The sequence below is a fragment of the Staurois parvus genome, unplaced genomic scaffold (genome assembly GCF_062004578.1).
Source record: "Staurois parvus isolate SC_StPar_1 unplaced genomic scaffold, SC_StPar_1.0 ptg000298l, whole genome shotgun sequence".
NCBI classification, from domain to species: Eukaryota; Metazoa; Chordata; class Amphibia; order Anura; family Ranidae; genus Staurois; species Staurois parvus.
In genome coordinates this window covers 3951701-3966821 of record NW_028318094.1, presented here as the reverse complement: position 1 = coordinate 3966821, position 15121 = coordinate 3951701, and positions in this window count along the sequence as shown.

The following is a 15121-nucleotide window of genomic DNA, read 5'->3' as shown; positions in this document are numbered from 1 at the left end:
ATCAGCTGTGTCGATAGGACACAGGGATCACTGAGAGCTCCAGGTGCGGGCTGCTGGGGGTGTGTTCTGGTAGGACATCACATGACACCCTCCCAGAACTGGACAACCACACTGTAGCTGTCATTCGGCTATAGCACGGTTGCAAAGTGGTTAAAGTGGTTGTAAAGGCTCAATGTTTTAACCTTCATGCATACCATGCATGAAGGCAAAAAAACTTCTGTGCCATTGGCCCCTTCTGTGCCATTGGCTTTCAATCACAGCCAGTGAGCCAATGAGAAGAGCGAGGGAGCGGGGCTGACTCATGGCTAGGGAGTGTGCATGCTCGGGTTCTCCTATAGCAAGCTGCTTGCTGTGGGGGCACCCGACAGGAAGGAGGAGCCTGTGGGTCTCAAGAAGAAGAGGATCCCTACATAACCACAGCAGGTGGACATTTTTGTTATTTTTTATTTTATTTTACTTTTAAATTAAGCCTTTAGAATTACTTTATGAATGGATTTTTAAAAGCTTTCAATTATATATTTAACAGTCGAAAATAAAGTAAATAAGAGAAGGTCATTGTTAGATTTACATACACTTAAAGGCTTTTTCACACATTGCACAGCAGCTGGCGTTGTTCCACACTAGATGAATTCCTGTCACTGATAAGGCACATAGAAAACAATTGTTTTCTATGTGTCTTGTTCTCACTGCAGCACAACTCAAAGAGGAGGTTCAGCGAGCTGCGGCAATGCAAACATGCTGCATATTACTACAGGGCACAGGTAGGCTCAACTCACTGCAATGCTGTGTATTATGAATGAAGTGTCACTTTGTGCACTTCAAAGAAAGTTAACAAAAAAAAAAACAGTGTGATGCGCTGAAATGTGAGATCATAGTTGGTGTTAGGGACTGGCAGAGTATTGTACATAGCTTTCTAAAAACAGGAGGATTTGGTAACACTCACATATGATGCTGAGCCTCCATAATTGAAAGAACTGAAATCAAAAGAATGAAAGGGGCAGGCCAATGACAGCAAGGCTGGGGATAAAAGCGCTAGGTAACGCTGGATGTCCTACAGCCTGGAAATGAAGTGGGCTCTGTCTGACTCGCTGCATATCCTAATGCACACTGTGAGAAGCTTGCGGTGTTCAGTGAAATCAGAGTAAGCAGTTTCAGTACAAGAGAGGAGTTGGTGCAACTGTGGTAAAGCTGCAACTTGGAGCTGTGATAATTTTTTTAAATTATTTTCTATTGATTGCATACTGTTGGAATACAGTGTTCATGTGTTCTGTGCAACAACTATATCAGTATTCAGTACTGTATATTCTTCAACCAGTAGATGGCAGCAAGCAGAAAAGCACATGTGGACTGTGCACTGTCTGTTCTGTAGGGCAATATACAGAATCTCTAAAAGGTTATGGACCCAGTTTCCCAGTCACAGCCTGTTACAGCAAATACATGCAAGATACAGCAACAGAAAGAAGACTGCAAAAGAATAAAAGAAAATGACCAGTAACACAGCTGCAACAAAGCTTTCATTGTAAGCTCGAAAGAGCAGGGCCCTCAATCCCCTCATGTTTTGCATTGTATTGTATTGTTATTGTTCTGTCACATGTTCTGTCCCCCTTTGTAATGTACAGCGCTGAGCGAAACATTGGCGCTTTATAAATACTGTATAATAATAATAATAATAATTTGCAAATCTCACAAACCTGAATTATCAGTCATGGAAATTCAAAATGAAAATGCTGCTAATAAGAGAAGGTACGCAGAAATGTATAAATGAAGTCAGGCCAGAACACCCTTCAGATGAGTGGGTGGAGAAAGGTCAGAAAGCTCAGAGCACAATCTCTCTTAGTACAAAAGGCAAGCAAATCATAGTTATATGTAAGTGAGAAACTGCTAAATTGTCAAGGTCCTACCTTTTCCCAGAGGTTATGTTACTCCATGTGCTGGCATCCATCTTGGATTTCTGCTGAGCATGGTGGGAATCTTTTATGCCTTCAGGTCTCTGAGGTCCATCCCCCAGAGGGGTGTGGCTGAGTACATATAAGCCTGTGATCCGCACATGCTCTTTGCACTTGTGTCTTGTGTCTTTGTCTTGCTACAGCTCTGTGTATACGCTCGTGATTCTTCTGGTATCTGACTCGGCTTGTGACTAAGACTATTCTCTGTGTTTTCCTTCGATCTGACCTTCCGTTGCTGAACCCGCCCGTGACCTGTGATTCTCTGTCTACTGTTCTGTACCGTTTTGTCCCGTTGTTGTCGACCCGGCTTGCCTGACTACGCTATTGTCATTCTCACCAGCTACACGCCATTGGCGGCGGCCATTACCGCAGCCGGGGTGTCTCGGGGTCCGCGACCTGGTTCCTGGCTGCATCAAGTCCATCCCCACCATCAGGGGCCCTGGTGAAGGGCAGCCTGGGACTTAGACTCCGCGCCCTGAGGGACTTCGGTCTGTTGGTGGTCGTTGTCGTCAGCCAGTGCGTTACCCTGCCACTAGGCCTACCTGTTCGTTCCACAGCCCAGCCCTGACATAAATAAATGTGGGGAGGATTATAAAAGGTGCATGAAAGAGCTAATCTCAGCAATAAACTGTATTTGAATAGAAAGCTATACCAAACCAAGCTGATGAAAGGCCAGGATATGCAGGATTGCATAAGGCACACCTTGGAAATTTATATATGTGAAAGTGTTATAAGCAAAAATTAAACTTTAAATAAACACTGTGAAGTCCATCAATCAGTCCATCAAACAGTTGTTAACCCTCACTGTCCTATAACATCATAGTTCAAAATGTTCAGAAATTCTTCTAACGATCTCCCATGTGCATGTACCTCAAAAAAAGGAAAATAACATATAGTGCATTATCCTTTATATAACATAAACTTAATTCATCTCACACAATCCAGTGACTAATAGTGAAAGTGGTGAAAAAACATACACAGTGTTTTCACTGATTATCTCACCGTTTTTCACGGTTTTTTCACCACTTTCACTATTAGTCACTGGATTGTGTGAGATGAATTAAGTTTATGTTATATAAAGGATAATGCACTATATGTTATTTTCCTTTTTTTGAGGTACATGCACATGGGAGATCGTTAGAAGAATTTCTGAACATTTTGAACTATGATGTTATAGGACAGTGAGGGTTAACAACTGTTTGATGGACTGATTGATGGACTTCACAGTTTTTAGATAAAGTTTAATTTTTGCTTATAACACTTTCACATATATAAATTTGTTACACCTTCAGGGGAAGGTGTTGTTTGTGTTGTGGGTTATTGTAAATCACATTTGTTTAGGAGGTGGTTTTTGATAAAATACACCTTGGAAATTACTGAACCCGAGAGGTACAGGAGAGGATATAAAAGACTTTCATGTCACAGCACTATTACTTAATGGTTTAACAGAAATTTATCAAATGCTTCTCACAACACTTTATGCACATCCAAATGATGAACTGACATTGGAATACTTTAAGAGCAAGCTTGTGGATGAATATAAGCATAAAACAGAAAGCATTAATATTGATGGTGCTTCTGTTGCAGAGTCTGCTTTAAAGCTCCATGCACATTAGCATTTTTTTAAGCTTCTAGAAGCTGTTATTAGCATTTTTTGCTCCTGGAAGCTAAATAGTGTTATCCTATGTGTCCATGCACACTACTTTAGGCTATTAGCGTTTTTTGAGCTTCAGCATCTAGGAGCAAAAAAAAGTTGTTATTGTAGAGTTTTTTAGAGCATTTTTACAGCAGAAACTAATGCTAAATGCTCCTAAATGTTCATAAACACTGCTAAATAATACTAAAATGCTCCTAATAGCTTTTTTCTAGCTTTTTTTTCTACATGTACTGTAAAAATTCTAATAAAACACTAACGCTCCTATAGGCTTCTAAACAATACTAAAATGCTATTACCAGTGTTTTTTATCCAACTTTTTTTTTACATGCTACTGCGCATGGAGCCAAAAGATGTTAAAACAGTAACATACCACAAGAAACACATGAATACTTTATGTGCAAGAAACAAGACCATTTAAAAGCAGATTGCAGAATCTGGAAAGCTAGAATGTAAGAGTAGTCTGGTTTGGCTGCTATACCTCTAATGAGATGATGCATGGGGGTGTAATGGCATATCAAGTGAAAAAAGATTGGTTAAGTTCCCAATTGCACCACATAGCGACCAAACTGAGGACAAATACTCCATACACTACATTCCCTGTATAGAAGCAAGTGACACTTATGCAGTATATATTAATAAGAATAATCACTTCCCCACAAAAATAAATGCAGTATTGTGATAACTGTCATAGATTGAACTTGCTAGTAAAGTCCAGTGTTGCTGGAGTGCTTCTGTTGATTGCTCCTGTAAGCAGAAAAAGAGTGTTGAATGAACCAGATAATATAATGTAGTCTACTGTTTTATAATTGCTTTAAAGGTTAATGTTGTATGCAAATCAGTCCAAAGGGAGGAGTGGACTGGCTAGGAGTTATAATGTCCTCCATGAAAGTTGGTTACTTGAAAGCCACAATTTTGATGATAACAAAAGGTCAAGAGGAGGTGGCAAACTCCATGTGGAGCATTTATACACATGTAACACCCTGCTATTATTCAGACTGCAGGATGTTAAAAGAAACACAAGGTGGCAGAGTCCTGCAAACCAGTGACACACATTCTGATAAAAGCTTTATGGATCTTATATGTTTTTCACTAAAATATCATCTGGAGGAAAATAAATTTAATCTCCAAACACAGAAGGGTTTCTTCACAGCGAGAGCTGTGAAAATGTGGAATAGACTCCCTCAAGAATTGGTTCTGGCCAGCTCCGTGGATTGCTTTATAAGGTGTTAAAATGACGAATCGCTTGACCTCTGGAGGATTTTGTACACTTCTGGAGCAGTGTAGAGTATAGAGCTCACAGCACAGTATACAGAGTAGAGCAGTGTGGAGTATAGAGCTCACAGTGCAGTATTCATAATGAAGCAGTGGGGAGTATAGAGCTCATAGCACAGTATTCAGAGTGGAGCAGTGGGGAGTATAGAGCTCATAGCACAGTATACAGAGTGGAGCAGTGGGGAGTATAGAGCTCATAGCACAGTATACAGAGTGGAGCAGTGGGGAGTATAGAGCTCATAGCACAGTATTCAGAGTGTAGCAGTGGGGAGTATAGAGCTCATAGCACAGTATACAGAGTGGAGCAGTGGGGAGTATAGAGCTCATAGCACAGTATACAGAGTAGAGCAGTGTGGAGTATAGAGCTCACAGTGCAGTATTCATAATGAAGCAGTGGGGAGTATAGAGGTCATAGCACAGTATACAGAGTGAAGCAATGGGGAGTATAGAGCTCATAGCACAGTATACAGAGTGGAGCAGTGTAGAGCATAGAGCTCCCCTTCATGACCAGGCCATTTTTTGTTATTCAACATTGCATTATTTCAACTGGCAATTGTGCAGTAAAGCAAATTAAATTTATATAATTTTTTTAACATAAGTAGAGGAAAAACAAGGAATGCCAAGGCTACAGGTGGGCTCAAATTTATGAGTTTTGTCCTGGAAGCATGGGGGGGTGGGGTTGAGGGCCTTACCCAGTTTTGCTGACATGGAGCTGTCAGGAAAAAAGGTTCAGTATAGTGGTTTGCATATACGTATTTTCTCTATTAAGTTCAGGACTAGAACAAGATGCAATCAAGACATTTCATTTTATAGGCTGGTAAATATGAAATGTTGCATAATATTTAATACTTGCATTTATTACCAGCAGGTGGTGTTCTAGGTTTCCTTTATATGTTTACCTATCCATTTGTAGCTGTTCTGTTGAAAAAAAATGCCTGTTGTTTACAGAACGTAGTAGTTCAATTAAAAAATGTACACACATAACTGAATGTGTCAGATCATCCTCTTTTTACTGTTTGACTGAGCTTACATCCAAGTTTAATATAAACATCATATCATTTCACTCCAATCTGTGTGTGAGTCTGTTTTCTAGTGATAATTTACTCTGGTCAGAAGAGTACTGTGGTGTCAGCAGGGGTTTGGCTTTCAGAGAGGGGTTCAGAGTGACAGGGAGCCTGAAAATTACTCAGCGACTCCTAAGGGGGTAGTGCTACACACAGTTCCAAGATCTCTCACCGCCTCCCACTCACAGACAAGAAACCATGCAGCTTTAGAGCATAGATAGATGTAAGATCCCTTCAACAAAAGTCCACTTGTTGTAAAGCACAGGAATAAAACGTGTTTAATGCTATGGTCCAGAGAAGGTGATGTATTATATATGATAGATGATAAATTTGATGTATTTATCTTTATCACACTGAACTGACTTCTTCTCACAGCCATGCTTTCACACAGCATGTGAACCGTGAGAATCCAATGTAGAAACAATCAACATTTCCAAGATATAAGTGATCAAAACAATTAACCAACTTTGGCAGCACCACCCACCTCAGCATACTTTGTTGTAGGCATACAGTGATGACCAATATATACAAGTAGGGAATTTTACAGTCCTTCAGTAGGAATATTCAGAAGACAGCAGAAAGAGATGAGAGCATGGTCCCCCAACAAAAGTCCCCAGGATTCAAACATCCACTCCCTCAATGAGTGAATACATAACTAGCAGCGACTGAGTTAAATATCAATACTTATCAATCCACCATACATATTCCCAGCTGGTGTTCAGTGGGTAGAAGAACCAGGTGGTAGGTTAACACGCCTAAACATTTTCAAGTCTCAAACCAGATGCATCAAAGGCACATCAACAAAACGATGTTGCAGAAAGAATGAACCGTACGCTATGTGAGAGTGGAAGAACCATGCTGTTTGATGCAGATATGCCAACCACATACTGGGAGGAGGCAATTATTACCACGTGCTATCTCCAAAATCGACAACCAGGAAAATCAACTGAGACAACTCCAAATTAACTGTGTAATGGAAAAGCCCCGAATCTCAACCATCAAAACATTTTTGGAAGCAAATCCTGTGTGCATGTCCTAAAAGAAAAATTTACAAAATGGGAAGCTCGTGCAAAAGAGGGTGTACTTGGGGGTACGTTGAATCTCAAAAGGGATACAGAATTCTACACCAAGACACAAACACAACATACCATACCACTAACTCAAATACTTCAAACTGCAACAACAAAGTGACACAGAAATATAAATTAAGACAGACAATCCAAATACTGTAAAAGAAGAAACCAGGGCACAAGAGCTTCAATTAGGTAATCCAGCAAAAGCAATAAAGTCATCTCAGCCAAATGTCTGTCCTATGCTGCTCACATAGCATTAAAACCAGAGCCAGATTCGTGGGATAAGATGCAAAGACTACCATACTATTAGAAACAAAAGTGGATCAGAGCTGCTGATGAAGAAATGACATCCCTTAGTGAACTGAAACAGATTTTCAGATTTGAGATCTGAAATAGGACTAATATAGTCCCATGTTAGAATATGGAATATGTATTTTGTGCAACAGCTACATCATTATTCAGTAGAGACGTATTCTTCAACCATAAGATGGCAGTGCTTATAAGTTTGTATCTGCATCTATGGTATGTATATTCTATGTCTTTTCTCTGATTAAAAAGTTCCCTGTTGCCTGTTTGCAGATAAACACACGTGGACTGCGCTCTACCTGTTCTGTAGGGCTTTATACAGAATCTCTAACACATACAACTAAACAAAATCCTTGCTTCCGTAATACATTTCTCGATATATTTAAATATAAATATAGACGCAAGACACAAGGGAAGACAAACATGCAGAGTGCATCTTCAAATGGTCCCACATTCCTAAACAACCTACTTTATATCTCTTGTTGTCCCTCTCCTCCTCTCCACCTTACTATTTTTATTTATCCCAACTCCTCCACTCATCCCCTTCCAATGTTAACACCCCTTTACCATTACCTTTCTATTTAGCCTGGGCTTCCCCATCTCATGTCCTCTAAATTTACCAGTGTCCATTAACAAAACCAAACTGCTTGCATTTGTGTCGATATTCCTTCTTGCAGCTTTTAATGCACACTGTGAGAAGCTTACAGCATGCAGTGAGAGTAAATAATTCCAGTACAGAAGAGGAGCCTGCACAACCGCTCAAGATGAAAAGTAAGGCTGGAGGTAATCTTTAAACAACATTGTAAGAATAGACCCTTCTAGCTCTATTATGTATTTTTATCGCTAAGTGATCAGAATCCACTGCTTTTATTTGCTGTCTTTTCAAGGCTGATTGAAGAGAGTTGGTTGCAGAGACAGTGCTTTCCTACAATTATAAAACCATTCATCATTGGGGAAAGGCTAACTCTGCAGAGTAGTCTTCAAATCCTACCTCTAACCAAGATGAAGAAGATAGAGATGCAGTGCAAAGTCTCTCATTACTCCTCTTATTCAAAAGGCAATAATTTTTTGATAAATTAAAGATGTTACTGAAGCCGCTATTTTTCTTTCCATCCTTTGTGCGTTCGGCTTGTGAGGGACAATAGAAATGTCTGGCATCTGAACCAATGAATGTGACCCCCGAGGCTTCTCAATCTTCCCCAGTGATAAAGGATGAACTCTGTGCCACAGGAGATAAGCTACTGTTCCAGCGCATACTTAGACTTATTTCTTTAGCAGTAAAATCTCCTGTCAGTCTATTATGATTATTAAAAGGAAGTGGTAGCAAATGCTTGAACTACTTTTTATTTCTCTAATTATTTTTATTTTTTTACAAAGTCTTACAATTGTGGTGTCTAAAGGCTCAAAGTTGATTTAAAGATCTCACTACTTTTATTGTTTTGGCATAGTCAAACATTTTCCCCATTTGTGTTCCCAATTCCACCCATGATGTGAAATAGTAGAAGCAGAATACCAAAAGTGCAAGGCAATGAAAGCCCAAAAGGCAGAGCTGGAGACTGCAATATAGAGATCAGTTACTGATATACTCTGGCCAGATTTCAGAGAAAAGATAATAAAGGACAGTGCCTAGGGTAGAAAATTGCACATGGGCTTTCACACTGCTTGTTTAAAGCTGAATTCCAGGTATGGCAATTTTTGCATAGTTATATCGGTTCAGCTTGGACTAGTGTAAGAATACACATATCATGCCTTTGGATTGGCCTGGAAGCTAAAAATCTCTGTAGTAGTCACTGTTACTTCAGCAATCTCTACTGGCATCTATGTCCTGTGCCTAGTGGATGCACTTCTGTTTACTGAACAGAAGGGGTCACCCACTTAGCATGAGTGCCATTTAGAGAACTGCATTTTATTAATGAATGCACAGTTTTCTCTGATTGGAGAAGGTGACGATTTTAATATCACCATCCCTCTGTCCGTTTTGTCCAATCTGAGAATGCTTTGCATCCATTGAGTATATGCAAAGTGGTCTCTGAATGGTACGTGTGCCAAGTGAATGACCTCCTATCTTTAGTAAGCAGAAGTCCATCTGCTCAGCAGGGACCTAGAAGAGAGTGGATATCACTGTGTAGCCAGGTGCTGGGTTACAGTAATATGGGCATGAAGACATTGTCTTTTATTCTTCTTTCCCTGATATTGATTGTGTGCTGCACTATTCTCCTTTGGCCAGCAGATGGAGAGCTAAACCCAAGCAAACCTATAGACTTCTATGCAGAGTGCCGAGAGTCCTGGGAGTTGTAGTTTGAGATGGCAGTCAAATAATAGCAAATAGATTCCTTACACTACAGATCCCAATAGGCACTGTGCAGTAAGAAGAGTGGAGAGATGATTTTTATTATTCTTCCAGGGAAAGTTTTTCCTTTTGGCACTGAGGGTGTTAGAGAGAGAGCACCTCTGTCTGGATATTCGCCTGCCAGTGGGAGACCATACCAGTAGAGATCCGAGCCTGGGACTGGGAGTGAGGACACCCAGGGGCTGCACTGTCCACATCACATGACCTGGACCCCTTGCTGCAGGGAGACTGGAGCACCCACTCTCCCTCTGCTTCCCACCACTAATCACCAGAGATTTTTGGAGAGAGACCAAGGTCCCCCCCTTTTATATCAGGAGATTACCACAGCATCCAAGGTACTGGTGAGAGGTTATTTGCACATTGCTGATACTGCTAGCAGGGACTGAGCCACTGAAAGCAGGACACAGAGTGTACCCAATCTATCCTGCACCCTATACCTCACTTATTCCAAACCTAGACTGCACTTATACCAACCATATACTGCATTATACCTACCTTTACTGCATCAGAACCACATCTACTTTGCAGCTGAGCTGAGACTATACCATACCTATATTGCACCTACACTGCATGCAGGTTAAATGAAACTTTCGTTAAGCACACCAATGCTCTTTAAGGGCCTCAATGACAGCCGGCAGAAGATCATCTCAAAGAACTTCCCCTCTCATAGTAATTATTCTCCAAGCCCTCTTTATTCCCATGCCCCCTCTGCTACCATCATCCTTTTCTTTTGGACAATGCATACCTAGCCCATCTAGGACTAGCATTGCTGCCATAAATGTGCTCTGGCAGTATAGTTCCAGCACTCGATAGTTTAAACTTTACTACTGCTCACTGCTGCATTTGAGGTGACCTTGCTACTGTTTATGCTGATCTGGACATCAAATGTCATCTTATTCCTGTTAATCACTTTGCATGCTAAGTCATGTTATTAGCATTGTTAATCCATTTTATGCTTTCCTAGTTACCAACCATATTGGATGCCAATCTATTAATTTTGCTTAACACTGGGTTTGGTGCCTGTTTTCTTTAATATAGCACTATTGTGTGGTAATTAGTATTACTTTCAGCTATTTCCTTTGATATTGTATGTTTGTACACTCTACCTGGTATGTCAGAGGAGCTGAGGTTCTTGAGAAGGTCAAGACAAAGAACAATGTCCCATCCTATCCAGTGGCATTAGAACTGTAATAGCTGTGCATACTACAGTGATTTCTAGTTTCCAGGGGGAGCCCACCTATACACTATATGACCTATACATACTTACATTGGTCAAAGCTGGAGTAATGTAACTATGTAAAAATTGCCATACCTGAAATTCGTCTTTAAGTTCTAGGGAAAAAAAGCAATGAGAAATAAAGCTTTTATTACATACAAGCATTATATGCATTCACATAGAGTTAGATACCGTATGCATTTATAACTTAGCTGTTATGTTTAGACTTAAAGAATATCTGTCCAGGACAAACCACTTCATTCAGCTGCCAGAGGGAAGAAGATATATGGCACTTCTGGGTATGGTGGAGCATGTGACAGCAGCCTATCACCAAGCACCAACGCTGTTCCATGGGGAGGGTCCATTGCCTTGGGTAAACTCATGTTGGCATGTGAGTTTGTGGAGAAAGTTTTCTTTTGGTAGTGTTATGTAATGATAATTACTTAATGTGTTGCAAATATATGCACATATGTATCTTCCAGCTAGGATACTGGACTTTTTTGTCTTCAACTCCTTTGGGGTCCTGAGGAAGCGAACAAGTGAAATGCGTCGACCTCTGGAGTACTTTGATGTCATGATAAACAATGCTGTGATATATTGGGCTGATTAGCCAAAAAACTGGTTTTATGGTAACATTTTGGAAGATAGGTTTCAATAAACATGTTTTATAAAACAAAATGATGTTGTCTACTTTCTGTACCAGTAAAGTCCCATTTGGTTTTTATGGATCTTTATTTGAATAACTTGTCTGGGGACATCAGGAACCTCTTTTTCTTTGGAGGTGCTGATGGGCGGACATCCCTTCTGGGCTGTGCATTGCTCATGTAATGACGTGTGAGTGCAATTGATTGCAGTAGTACTCCGAACCCAGGAACTGGCTGTCATTTAACTTGGAAGACTTGGACCACCTAGGAGCATAGGGAGCTTTTGTGAAGGAAAGCTGGGTATCAAGCGTGAGTATTGAAGCAAAAGCTGTATCTTATCTTTACCTGGTCTGTTTCTTTTTAATTTTTATCTGAAGTTCTGCTTTGAAGCTGAATTTAAGGCAAATATTTAAATTTGAAGTTGAAATGAGTATGTATGTAAACTGCCATAAGTGCTAAAATTCTATTGAGCCACTCTTAGCAGTCTACACTCCCCTGCTAAACCGAATAGCTATTTCAGTGGCCTCTCTTTTCTTATCTGTGGTTAAGTACTACTGACTGGTTACTTTTCTGCATCAATTTGCTGATTGAATAGTGAAGGCACAGTAGCAGAATAAGGTTTTCCATCTCCATGTTCAGGAGGGGGAACTCACAGCAATATTCTTCAACAATAGAGCCTAATTGCCACAAAGCACTTTACAACTTAAGTTCTACTGTTCAGGAGATTATACCAAGGTGATATCAAAACAAATTTGAGTATTTATATTAGATATATGTAAAAACAGATTTAATGTCATTATACACTTTTAAATGTTTTAGTTGTTCTAACTAGTTATTTCTGTAATGTATTTCATTTGTTTGCCTTTCCTTGTAATAATGAGCTCACATATTATGGCTGCAGTTTGATGGGTAATGACTGATTGTTTTCCCTGTCCATGTCCATGTATTCATTCTCCTAGCATGTCCCTATTCAGTAAAGGGACAAATATCTCTTTGTTCCAGGTCACACAGTGTCCAATCCATGCCTCGCCTTTTTTTCCATCACAAATGTGAGTGCTAATATGATGAAGCTCATCTCTTCCATTTCTTCCTGGTTATCTCTCTGCTAATTGCTCTGCCTATTTGTGGCTATGTCAGATATATGTGCTATTTATCTCTCACCTGCAACAGTGCAAGAATGAGAGACCCAGGGATTGTGGGATGCATAGTTTCCTTACAGGAAGTGTCAGCTCTTGGACTACAGACAGAGATAATGCACTAACTTCTGTAGCGCCATGCCGCATGCCTCATGTTCAAACACAAACAGAAACATCTGACACAGGAGTGTGAAGATTTTGTAAAGGAATCCTGGTGAGACGATTGGCGAATGGAAGTGTGCATGCGCACAGAAATGCGCGATTGTGCACACACATGCGCACGTGCACATGCATGGTGAAGGTTGGCACCAGACAGACTATTTAAAAGGTGCCTCTGCCTGTGCTGAGTGCTGACTGGTCTTCAGCTGTTCCCCGTTTCCTGCTCGTTCCTGTGTAATTTCCTTGTTGCTGACCCGGCTTGTTCCTGACCAGACTCTTGATTACTTTCCTGCTTGATACTTGTTCCTGACTTCGGCTCTGCTCCTGACTTTGGCTTGCTTATGATTCGGTACCTCGCTGTCCGCCCGTTGATGACCCCGGCTCTTCCTATGACATTGCTCCTGTCTCCCATCCCAGCTTCCTGCCTTGCTCTGGTGCACACCTTGCGACCTACCATACCAGCTGTGCATATCACTACTGTTCCTGAATCGGAGATTCATCAGTCTTCCAAAGTCTCCAGCTGCAAGAGCTGCAAACAACATCTGCTGGCACTCTTGTCCCCGTGGTCCCTAGACACCCCCTGTTCCACTTCCAGTGGGGTCAGTGCTAGTGACACAAGTGAGGCCGACCTCGTCATTTCAGTCTCCAATCAGGTACGTGACAGTACCAGTCAGCCAGTGATGGAGTCTGAAAGGGAGGCCTCTGCAATGGGGGACATCTGTCAATCAATCTCTGCCTTGTCTTACATGGTGCAGAGTTTGCAAAGAAACCTTGAGCATATGGAAAACCAACTACCAATCAATTCAGATGTCTCAACAGCCATGGGTCCCTCTGCAGTCTCAGACATAACTACTCAGACAAAGCTCAGCATGATTCATGGAACTTCTCCTCTAATGGAACCCCGGGTGCCAATACCTGAGTATTTCACTGGATACCGCAGGAAGTTTCGAACCTTTCGTAACTCCTGTGAGGTATAATTTTCTCTGCTACCAAGAACCTTTGCATCACAAAAGCACCAAAGTGGGATTCATTATTTCACTCCTTCAGAATGAACCCCAATCCTGGGCACACCACCTTTGTGAGCAACATGATCTGGCTCTGACTTCTATGGACTCTTTTTTCTCAGCGATGTCACAACTTTACGCTAATCCCTTCCGTCATCAGACTGCAGAATCTATGCTTAGCAAGCTACAGCAAGGCCTAAGGCCTATAGAGGAATATGTCACTGAGTTCCGTATATGGAGTTCTGACACTCAATGGAAGGAGTCTGCTGTCTGCCATCAGTTTCACCTTGGTCTCTCTAACATCGTGAAAGATGAGCTTGCCAACCAGGCTAGAGGACCTGATTAACCTTGCCATTCAAATCTATCGATGGATCCGGGAAAGGCGGGATGAAAGAACTAGCAGGGGTGTCTTGATCTGCTCAGAAATGGAGACTCCTGTCTCCTCACCCACTGCTGTCACATCAGACATACTACCCAGCAAAAGAGGGCATCGTAATTCTCCTCGTAGGAGCTTTTGGAGACCACCGTTATCCTCTGCTGAACGTCTTCAATGACAAAACTCCAACCTTTGCCTCTACTGTGGTGATCTGGGTCACTATGTACTGACATGTCCAGTGAGACCTCATAAGCCTTCTCCTAGCTGGTTCCATATGATGCACCCCCAAGGAACGAGCCAAACGCACCTCTCCTTCCATCTTCACTTACAACTTGCTGAAAGAACTATTACTGTTATAGCTAGAGATGAGCGAATTATTAAAAAATTCGATTCGGCTGATTCGCCGAATTTGCGGAATAAATTCGATTCGATGCGAATTTATTCGCTGCTAATTTAACTTATTAAAAGGGTTTCTAGGCTTCAGAGAGCCTTTATATTAGTGCAGAACACTGTACCTTTAATTTAAATGCCCTTGGAGTCTGCTGGGGAAGAGAAATAATACTGTCAGTCAGTATGACATGCAGATGAGTGCCGTCGATCTTAGAATCACCGCACACTTCACTCATTTGGGCAGTCACGGGGCCAAAACCAGAGTGTGGAGCCACAGTGTGGCGGTGGAGGCAGCAGCAATGGGAGGCCATACAGCACCCTATGACAAAATGAACCCACCAGCAGTGTGAGGAGACCTGAAAGTGGCACATGGCAGAGTGTGGCGATGGAGACAGCAGCAATGGGAGGCCGTACAGGGACCCATGACACACTCTGGACCTGGCAGCAGCATGAGGAGGCGGTACAGGGGCCCATGGCAGAGTGGCAAAGCGTAAGCAGCTTAAATTGAAGGCCATACAGAGGCCTATG